The sequence below is a fragment of the Cornus florida genome, unplaced genomic scaffold (genome assembly GCF_030987335.1).
Source record: "Cornus florida cultivar Cherokee Brave unplaced genomic scaffold, ASM3098733v1 CherokeeBrave_3.0.0_Hap2_Chr06, whole genome shotgun sequence".
NCBI lineage: Eukaryota > Viridiplantae > Streptophyta > Magnoliopsida > Cornales > Cornaceae > Cornus > Cornus florida.
The window spans coordinates 70,833,549-70,845,239 of record NW_026775576.1 but is presented as its reverse complement, the minus strand read 5'-3'; the positions used below and the strand labels follow the sequence as shown (position 1 = coordinate 70,845,239).

Here is an 11,691-nt window from a genome sequence, read left to right as displayed (position 1 = left end):
CGGATCGAAACATCGCCGAAGGACCACGGCGATACTGCCTGTTCCTCATATCACCCAATTCCATCTCCGTCTGAAACCTTGCCAGCCCAAACATAAACAAGTACCACCTACACTTGGCCGGCGCCGCCACCGACACCCTTCGGACCGAAACACCATACTTCCCGGAACCATAATTATATTTCCCCGACACCGGCGATGATGAGAAAGACTTGCTCGATGAGCTCGAAACACATAATAATTTGGACTCATTTTTCTGGTTGCATGGATCGGTTTTAGCTTTGTGGAACGAATCCGATTTCCACCGGAAAAGGCCTCGCCTTTTGGGGTTTTTGTGTTTGGTGGTTTCGAGATTGTGGGTGTCAATCGACACTGGTTGTTTGTAAGGAATGAGCTGTCCACAGAAAATAACGTTGTTGTTGTCAAGTGGATAAGTAGTAGTAGGAGGAGGAGTACTCCATTCTTCGCTGAAGAACTCGAAGTAGTCTTGATCGGAGGAGGAGAATGATGAACTTTGGTATTCTTTGGAGAAGTTTTCGGACTCGGATGCGTCGCTGTATATTGGAAGATCACAAAGAGAGAGTGTTTCTTCTGCTTCTTCATGATCATCTAAGTCCTGCATGTTAGGGTTAGGGTTTTGATGGTCCATTAATGAGTCTTGGGAGGACTCCTTGGCAACCATTGATGGACAATAAGAACTTGCGCTGCTAAGAAATTAATGGGTTATAAGGGAGAGACTGTTTGTAGAAGAAAGTGGGTTGTTTGGGGTTACTTGAAGCACAGCATATATATATAGGACTATATATGTATATGATAAGAGAGAGAAAAATATGGTGCGTTGATGAGGGGTTGGTTGATGGCTTGATGGCTTGATGGGTACGTCTTCTAGATGAATTCATAGAAATAAAAAAGAAATGGAATCAAAGAGAGGATGATTCTCTTTTGGCCCTCTAGAAGAGCAGGCGGGCAAAAAGGGAAAACGCTGTAATATATATATATATATAATATATGTGTATATTATATATATATTGTACACCTCAATATGTTTGTTGTTGGTCGATCTATTTTGATTATAAAAAATTTGCTCTTTGTAGGCTTGTATGGTGCAAGCTAAAATGCTTTTTTGTTGGGCTCCACGTGCTGACTGTCCACCATTAGTCGACGACTCAACGGCTAGACGTAGAAGTGGAGGCTAAGTAACTTTTTTATTTTTATTTTTCTCTCTCTTAGGTGGGACTTGGTTCTAGATCTGGGTCCCACCTTGCTTCTTTCTTTCTACCTTCGTCTACTGCCACATGGCAGTGCGTAGGCCCACTTTTTTCGATAGACTTTCCTTTTGAAGCTTGTCGATTTGTGCACCGGCCCGAATCATACGTCCGCAGACTCCGCACCGGAATTTACAGCCCATTTTGCCACTCATTTATGGTCATATTAGGAGAATTGTGACACTTTGAAGTTTGAACTTTCACTAAATAAATAAAAAAATAAATTCTTCTTTTGGAAAATGTTGTGAAAATAAAAAATATATGAATCGGTATAAATTATTTTTAATTTTTTTTACTTTGTACAAAATAAAAGCAAATTTAAATATGTCTCCCAATTTTGTGATCAAGCATTCCACATTAATGAGACTGGGACAAACGTTGGATAACAGTTTTTTTTAAAATAAGTAATCTTGAAATTTTAAACATAATATTCATTCAAGAAAAATAAAAATTGTGAACCCATTTTACCTTATCACACATAAATTCATAGATTATGGTTCTACTAAGTTTATTTATTGATTTATTTGATTTCATTAATTAAGTAAGACGCCTTGGTCAATGAACTTCAATTTACACACTTAATGTTACTCTTAAAGTTCATTTAATGTTATTCTTGAAGTTTAAGTGTATTGATGATCGATAGGGTTGAACAATTCAAAATCGTATAAGAAACGGTAAGAGTGTAGCTAAGGTGATTAATTCAAATGTCAAGACAGCCTAACTAATTCATCTTCAACGGTCCCCATTGTATGACCTTAATTTTGCAAGATTGGACAAAACTTTCAACCCTAATCCAGATAATAGTAGAGAATATATCGTTGATTGGAAAACATATTTCGTGCAAGAATAAATGGCGAATTTCATAGAATTTTCTAGCTTCATGTGCATTAGAATTTGACTGATTTGCAACTCGTCACCATCAAAGAAAAAAAATTAAATAAATAAATAAATAGAACAGTTCTTTAGATTTACCATTATAACATCAATATTTATCGGATGTGCCTTGTAGCTCAAGTAGTGGCCACGCCTCACAGGTTAATTTGAGTGCCAGTATTCGAGCCATCCATACTACTAACTCCTCCCCTTCCCCCTCTAACTCCTAACATTGCCAGGACAAAAAAATAAAAAAAATAAAAAAAACATCAAAATTTACCTTTAAAACAAAAAGAAGAAAAAAACATTATAGTGTCAATATTTGCTAATATTTTAAGTATTTTTCTAATGGGTTTATTTCCCTGAAATTCAATTTGATAGAATAGTATAAAACCCACTTAATGTGAACGTTTCAGTCATTTGGACCTCAACGTGACGGAGTTGGATAATTTTTACATAATTTCCCTTTTGATTAGAGTATTTTGTCATTGAAATTTGAAAATATGTATTGAGACGAAACTCAAGGGGGGGGCCTAGCGAAAAAGACTTAGGTTCTAGAGTCTCGTAAAACACCAGGTCTCAAATTCGATTCTTTCTAGATGAGAGCAATTCTTTGGTGCTGCAACCGCAGATATGGTCCAAGCCTTACCTGATTTGTATGAGAAAGTCGCTTTATACAGGTTATGTGAATTAGTCGGGTCCAAGTTCCCGAGACCCCTATTATCAAACAAATATATATATTGAGACGGATCTCATTCTCAGTAGACTTAAATCGATCAATGTTTTGAAACTCCTGAAATTGTGAGTTCCAATTAAATTTTTTTTTTTTTTTTTGGGATGTCCGTACGTTATTAGAGTAATTGAGAACAACAAAGATACAAATTAGTCCATGACACTATCATATGATATAGAAATATTACAATAGACTTGGTTGGTTCAATTTTAAGGGTATAGTGAGTCTAGTCCACTAGGTTTCTCAGTCAGCAAACCTGAGCTGTCTCAACATTTTCATTTCCACTACTTAACCTCATTTGTTTTATTCAGTCAAATTTTGAATTTTAACAATTTATCACTTCCATAATCAAAGTCATTTTTGCAGTCAATGCTAGGAAAATTGGTGCCCGAAGAAAGACAAGAAAATAAACCATTTGAATAATTCAGTCTTCATTACTTACCTCAATCAACGTGTGCCGTGTATGATTATTAAAATTAAAAATCGAGAGTTCAAGTTTCAAAAAGAATAATGTATGTACGTGAGTGTTTTTATATGTTCATATGTTAAAAAATTCAATCCTAGCATCTTGGAAGGGAAAGAAAAGTTTAAAGACAAACTTATTTTGAAAATTGTGAAATGTAAAATGGTGAAAGAGAAGAATTAATTCTTCATAACTACTTTTGTCTTAATTTTGCATGAATGGAGTGAACATTCAATCTTGCTTATTAATTATATCTTACTTTTTAAAATTATTTTCTACAAAACATGAAAACATGGAAGAAATGTATTTGATCACTATGTTCTTAATTATTTTTATTTAATACACGTAAATAAGAGTGAGAAGGTTTTTTTACTTTGTCCCATAAATATCCATTACTTCTATCCTCTTCCTCCCATTTTTGGAAGCAAAATGGTAGATCGGAAGAGATACTTCAACTTGGTTGGTTCAATTTTTTAAAGTAAAAAATTATACAAAAATTTGTTTGGTTGATTATTTTTTAAAAATTGAGTTAAAAAACATATATATATATATATATATATATATGATTTGTGGGCTCATAACGGCTCAGTTTAGAGTCACTTGCAGAAGAAAAGCAACAAAAGATGAAATAGAAATTTGACTTTATTTTTACCATGAGAGATTTATATTTGTGTAGCTTGTTTATAACTTAAATTTTAGGGTTAATTTCAATGTCACACCTTGAGGTTTGGATAAATATCACATTAAAACAACGGTTAAAAATTACTATCACTAAAAATTATTTTAATGTGATATTTATCCAAATCTCAGGGGTGTCACTGAAATTAACCCTAAATTTATGTATTAGAGTTATATATATAAACTTCGTGCTCCAAAAATATATATATATATATATATATATATATATATATATATATATATATATAGGTGAATTAGAGGCCTATGCTGAATTGTTGAAGGGCTCCAAAAAAAAAATTACATATGTATATATATATATATATATAGATGAATTAGAAGCCCCTGCTGAATTGTTGAAGGGATCTATTTTAGCGAGCTGGTGTATTGAAAAAGAGCACTTTAGTGCAACATTTGAGCCACTCTGAATTTCTTTCAAGAGTTGTGATGCACATCATAATGCAATTCAAGATCTATATCTTGAATATATGTGAAAGTGTCGTGAGAGTGATATGATTACTTCCTACTTAAAAGGTCGCATAGGCAGTTGAAAAACAAACAAACAAAAAATTTTAGTACAATTTCTTTTCCATATCCGACCGACCACAAAGTTTAGAAGCAGCCATCCTTTCATCTTCTTTCTTTACAAATTTCTTAAAAATGCATTGTATAATGTCAATCTAAATTCTTTTTCCACTTTATTTTACCTTTAGGGAAGTTGGATTTAAATTCAAAGAAGATAATCCCTGCGGAAGAAGGTAAATACAATTTGTGGATTAAGTTAAGAATTTGGATTTATTGACGGCGTTCTCATGCTATTGGACTAATAATTCATTTATTTGATAAAACTTTTGAATTTCTTTAGGTCAAAATATTGGGAAAAAAAAAAAAAAGAAAAGAAAAAGAAAAGAGTACCGGATTTAGAACAAGATAAAACTAATTTTGCAGGAGATGTAAGGTAAGAAAATAAAGAGAAAAAGTAATTTTGATATAAAGTACTAAAATAAAAAGAAAAAATTAAAATAGACTATAAAAACGGGACTAGAAAAATAGTGGCCACCTCTTCCAAGGTAAAAATTATGAAAATCTCTTTCTTTATTGGTCACTTTTTGTTTTCATTGTTAACTTTATATATTAGCCACCTACATATATATGAATTATATAACTTTAATTTTAAAAGAGTAGTGATGGGGAAATAGAAGGTTTCCGCGAAAAGAAGGACCGAGTCATACGTGGCTAAGTGTTACAAGAGTCATTTGTCCCACATCGGATTCGGATGGGAAAATGATTGAGTATAAATGGATGGGTATGCAGTACTACCCAATAGTTCGAGTTTTGGGGTAAATGGGTAAGCGTTCACCCGTTATAGTTGGTATCAGAGTCAAACCCAATCCTTTATCCGGTGACACGCCAAGTGCCTCACCCGGAATGCGTCCGGGTGAGCCACCTCCGGGTAAGCAGGGTGGCCCGACCGCAACGAGGGCGTTGCGAGTTCGGGTGGGGTCTTATGTTACAAGGGTCATTTGTCCCACATCGGATCCGGATGGGAAAGTGAATGGGTAAGTATGCAGCACTACCCAATCCCAATAGTTCGAGCTTTTGGGCCACTAGGCCACATCAGATTTTACAAGGGTTATTTTTCCCACATCGGATCCGGATGGGAAAGTGAATGGGTAGGTATGCAGCACCATCCAATCCCAATAGTTCGAGCTTTTGGGCCACTAGGCCACATCAGATTTTACAAGGGTCATTTGTCCCACATCGGATCCAGATGGAAAAGTGAATGGGTAGGTATGCACCACTACCCAACCCCAATAGTTCGAGCTTTTGGGCCACTAGGCCACATCAGATTTTTTCCTAAACGCTTCTCTCTTTTTTTCTTGTCGTTTCTCTCTCTCTCTTCAAGTCCTCATCCTCACCTTTTTGTTCAAGTCCTCATAATATTCTCTTCATAGGCATCTCTACCTTGAGTTTCAAAGAGATCTTTCAAATGAAAAAAATATTCAGAAGAGTTGGCATCACAATAGACATTAATCTTTTATAGAATGAAAATCAAGAGAAACTGGTGAATCTTCTCAAAACTTTGAAGGTGATAGACTACTGTTGCTGCCCTCTCTTTTTTCTTCTTTTTTCTTTTTTCTTTTTGTTATTGTGCGGACTTTATTGGCAAATATGTAATCTGAAAGATACAGAAAAGAAATTATATTTTAGTTTTGTCATACTTGAATCGCAAAGTGTTTTATAGCATACAGATTGTTCCATCTTTAATTTGGTTAAAAGTGAAGTCTTCATAATTATCGGTTCTGTTTTGGCCCAAATGATAGAGTTATAAATTATCCATAGATTAAATCCTTGATTTTAAGAGGCAATGCGAGATGGAATTTTTTTTTTGTTTTTCTCTTCAATTTTGCGGGGATAAAAAAAAAAAAAAAAAAGGAGATAGAGAAAAGAGAGAGAGGAAGAATCGAGAACCAGAAGAATGGAGGAAGAGGAAGAGGGAGAGATGAAAGAGAAACAAAAACATGTAAAAACATGTTTGGTCACACAAATATATATATTTTAGTTTTTGGCGTTTAATTTTTGCAATAAACTATTTACATGTTAGCAGTTGCAGAGAGAGAGGGGCAAGCTTGAGAGTTGAGAGACGGTGGGCAGAACTGGAACAGCGGGCGATGGAAATTGAAAGATATGGGCTTTAATTTTTGCAGACAGATAGATAAACTGAAATATATGGGTTTTGAACTTCTGATTCTTGTAGATTTTGTAGTTAGTTTGCAGTTGCAGAAAGAGAGAGAGGGCAAGTTCAAGTCTGAGAACGAGAATAGAGATGGAGGCATTATTTATAGGTAATAATAGGTTTTGATTCTTGCAGACAGATAGATAAACTAAAATAAATGGGTTTTGAATTTTTGATTCTTGTAGAATTTGTAGTTTGCAGTTGCATAGACAGAGAGAGGGCAAGTTCAGAGTAGAGAACGGTGTTGTATTTGATAGGTGTTGTATATGTTTCAAGTTTGAATCCAGCAAATCTAGCTTTGATAGGTGTTGTATTTGATAAAATCCAGCAAATTGAGGGCCTAACTTGGATCGGTGGTAATGAAATTTTTTGAAATTGCCCTTGAATCGCAGAGAGAGTATCGGGAGAGGAGAGAGAAAATTTGCCCAAAATGACCTAAAATGTTTATACACCTAAAGCAAGTGTGTTTTAAGTTGGGCTGGCTATTTCCTCCACTATAGTGAATTGTATGGGCAAACAGTGCTGAAACAAGATAAAACACCATTTTAGTGTTTTAAGTTTTAGGCCTCTTTATTGAAATATGTTACAACTGTGCAAAATAAAATATAACCAACCAAACATTTTTTAGGCTTCATTTGAACTACTATAGTAGGCCTAAAACAAAAACAACAACAACAACAAAGTAAGTAGATAAACAGCCCCTTAGTACACAAATTTTTCAACTGATTGCATGCAGTCTTAAACTTTTCCATTTAAAGAGACTTTTGCTTGATTCTAACTTCTTCTTCCTTCCTCCTTTCCTTTTTTTTCTTTTTTCTTTATTTATTTTTTTTTCACATTTCAATAGTCATTCTAGTATTTGTGTAGGGCCATTTATGTAAAAACACAATGACGAAATTTTTGTTATAAATTCGCCACTTCTCAAACTCAGACACACACTCGCCACTTTGCTCCTCAAACTCAGACACACACTCGCCACTTTGCTCCTCCTCCGCTCTATTCTCTCGCGGCTAGGGTTTCGTAAGCTCTCTCTTTGCAGGTCAGATCCTCTCTCTGAGTCTCTGTGTGTGTGTATAGATTCATGGATTTTATATCTATAGTTTTTTCTTTGTACTTTTTGATTTTTAGTCTTCTGATTGGGTTGGATAAAATTATTCCGTTTTGAGTTTTATTCAATAATTTTTTAAGATCTGTGAATCTATGTTCCGGATCTTCCTTTGCTCATTGTTTGCCTTTTTCAGTTTGAATTGAATTTTCTATGATTATCTATGCAGATCTGATGCAATATTGTCGTTTCTCTTCGAGATTATATGCTGTATACATATATGTTTGTATAATTTTTGTTGTTGTAAGTGTGATTAGGCATGGATTGAAACTTGCTTTTTTGGTTTAAGCATTGGTAAATCACGATATTCATTGTAGGTTTATACTCTGTATTTGTGATTTCTGTTATGATGTAAATTTTAGATTTATAAAACGATATTTTTAGAACTTTGATCAATTATATGACACGAGTTGTGTTCTGATTTCCACAGAACCCTTCTTATAATTAATTGGATTTTCACTTATTATACAGCTTACATTACCTTTACAAATTCTATGCAGATTATTATACGCTTGTAGCAATCATTTTTTAACTTCTTGTAAGCTAGTTGTTCACCATATTCCATTTATTTTGAACTAGACTTCCATTTAGCTTGCATAAGTTGTATAAATTTTATTACAGATTATATTGACAACATGTTGCTTTATATAGATAGATTTTGCTTTTTAATGCTGCTTCTCTTTTACTAGTGTGTGAATTGGAGGGCCCATTTTTTGTATGATCTATTTTCTTGTAATGTACATTTAACTTTGATGGTCATACGAATATGAAGTGAAAATATTCTAAAGTAAGTAATTAACAGTCCAAAATACAAAATGATTAGTTATTTGCCATAGAGAAGGATCGCAGAGGTTTAACCTACCTTTTTTTTGTGTGTCATTAAAGGCCTGGGTGTCAAATGGACTTACCAGATGAAGATATATTTGCAGAAAAAATATTTCTGAATCTTTGGCACTTAATGCAACTGTAGTGAATCATTTTTACTGATTTTTAATTTGATATGTAAATTTCTTGTTAGTATCTTATGCAGAGAGTTAAACTCAAGCTCTAGTTTTTCCTTAAATTTTTTATTTGTGAGAAATTTGTAACTTGTGCAAGTCATCTTTATTTTTGGAAATATAATTTGAAATTAGTATTCTGAGTAAAGGTGTCTGTTTTCTATTTTTTTGGTTTCCTTAGCAGTTCCTAGTTATTCATAATGGGTAAGGAGAAGGTTCACATTAACATTGTGGTCATTGGCCATGTTGATTCTGGCAAGTCAACCACCACTGGCCATCTAATCTACAAGCTTGGAGGTATTGACAAGCGTGTGATTGAGAGGTTCGAGAAGGAAGCTGCTGAGATGAACAAGCGTTCATTCAAGTACACGCTTGGGTGCTGGACAAGCTCAAGGCTGAGCGTGAACGTGGCATCACCATTGACATTGCCTTGTGGAAGTTCGAGACCACCAAGTACTACTGCACAGTCATTGATGCTCCTGGACATCGTGACTTCATTAAGAATATGATTACTGGAACTTCCCAGGCAGACTGTGCTGTCCTTATTATTGACTCCACCACGGGAGGTTTTGAAGCTGGTATTTCCAAGGATGGCCAGACGCGTGAGCATGCCTTGCTTGCTTTCACTCTTGGTGTCAAACAGATGATCTGTTGCTGCAACAAGGTTAGCTTTTATAAGAACTTTTGCATGCTGAGGGGCTTTTATAAAGAACAATGTTTTACTTTTTCCTAATCCAAAATTTACCTCTTTCATAGAATCTGGATACTTTATAAATTATTGGCCACTTTAGATAATGATTCTGTCCTACATTACCATTCTTCACAATAAACTGTTATGGAAATTCAGATATTCTTTAATTTTTTACTGTTTGCTGATAGCATAGACCCTTTATCTTAGTCCTTTTTTTCTTAACCTTGGTCTCTTTATGTAGATGGATGCCACAACCCCCAAGTACTCCAAGGCAAGGTATGATGAAATTATTAAGGAAGTCTCATCTTACCTGAAGAAAGTGGGTTATAACCCTGAGAAGATCCCCTTTGTCCCCATTTCTGGGTTTGAAGGTGACAACATGATTGAAAGGTCCACCAACCTTGACTGGTACAAAGGCCCAACCCTTCTTGAGGCCCTCGACATGATCCAGGAGCCCAAGAGACCTTCAGACAAGCCTCTTCGCCTCCCACTTCAGGACGTGTACAAGATTGGAGGTATTGGAACTGTCCCAGTGGGGCGTGTTGAGACTGGTATCGTCAAGCCTGGTATGGTTGTGACTTTCGGACCCACCGGCCTAACCACTGAAGTCAAGTCTGTGGAGATGCACCACGAGGCTCTCCAGGAGGCTTTTCCTGGTGACAACGTTGGATTTAACGTGAAGAATGTTGCTGTTAAGGATATCAAACGTGGGTTTGTTGCATCCAACTCCAAGGACGATCCAGCGAAGGAGGCGGCCAACTTCACATCTCAAGTTATTATAATGAACCACCCTGGTCAAATTGGAAACGGCTATGCCCCGGTTCTTGATTGCCACACCTCCCACATTGCCGTTAAATTCGCTGAACTTTTGACCAAGATTGACAGGCGGTCCGGTAAGGAGCTTGAGAAGGAGCCCAAGTTTCTGAAGAATGGTGATGCAGGGATGGTGAAGATGATCCCCACCAAGCCTATGGTCGTGGAGACCTTCTCTATGTATCCTCCACTGGGTCGTTTTGCAGTAAGGGACATGAGGCAGACTGTTGCTGTCGGAGTCATCAAGAACGTAGAAAAGAAGGATCCTTCTGGTGCCAAGGTCACAAAATCTGCTGCCAAAAAGAAGTGAACCGTGCAGGTTTCATTTGAAGGCTGTTATCAACAAGACTTGGTTTTCATCAGCACTACGTTTATTAAACGTCTCGGAGGTCGTTTTAGTTTTATGTTTTCACCTTTGTCAGGCACCTGGTCTCAGAATTGGGTGCTCGACAGGCGGTGGCGATGCTGCTGTCTGAGTTTTTTGTCATTTTGAAACTGGATCTCGATGGTTTTATGTTTTCCATAAGCATATCGGTTTTGCTCTCTCTCTGTTGTTTTGGTCGTAGTCTAGTAGTCAAGTATAGTGTACCATTGGTGGTTTTATTGACCAACATTGATAATGCAACCATTTGGCCATGAGTATACTCTTTTTAAACATGGTAAAGCTCACCATGTATGGTTGGAAACACATCAGAAGTTTTCCTAATATAAGTTATATTTATATAGAGGAATAGATTATATGGCAATTACATATATGTACCTATATATATTGGGTTTTTTTAAAAAAGAGGAAGAAAGAGGGAAATCGAAATGAAGGGAGCGGTGGTGGATAGAGAGCAGAAGTGGGAGTTCATTTGTTCCCCTTTTTTTTTTTTTACATTTTTTTTTTTTTTTTTGGGAATTTCAAGAAAATTTATAAAACAAAACCATAATTACAGTGGGCTGCAGAAACGGCCAATGGCCCAATACAGTTAGTTAACAAAACTAGGACCAAGAGGCCTAAGCAATTATGGTATTTCCCTATATGGAGGGCGAGAAAGGGCTCTGAGTCTTGAAGCCCCTTATTCAGCTAGGGCAATTGATGCAAATATATTGTTATATGTGTCATGATAAACTTACATACATGAAGTATTATACAACGTGCTATGCACATTTACATACTGAAAAAAAAAAAAAAAAAAAAATGCACTTGATTTTTACTAGTTTTAGAAATGTATATACGTGATCAAAAGTAAAGGAAGAGAGTGCAAAATTTCTAACACCAAATTTAATTCGAAATGGATTTTTTTGATAAAAACCAACTTGACATATATGAGAATTGGGAGGTTTTTGATCACTTTT

General features: G+C 35.5%; 1 pseudogene; it reads left to right on the top strand.

Moving 5' to 3' along the window:
- Positions 1-7,499: 7,499 nt before the first annotated feature.
- LOC132311948 (elongation factor 1-alpha-like) lies at positions 7,500-10,992 on the top strand (annotated as a pseudogene).
- Positions 10,993-11,691: the final 699 nt, after the last annotated feature.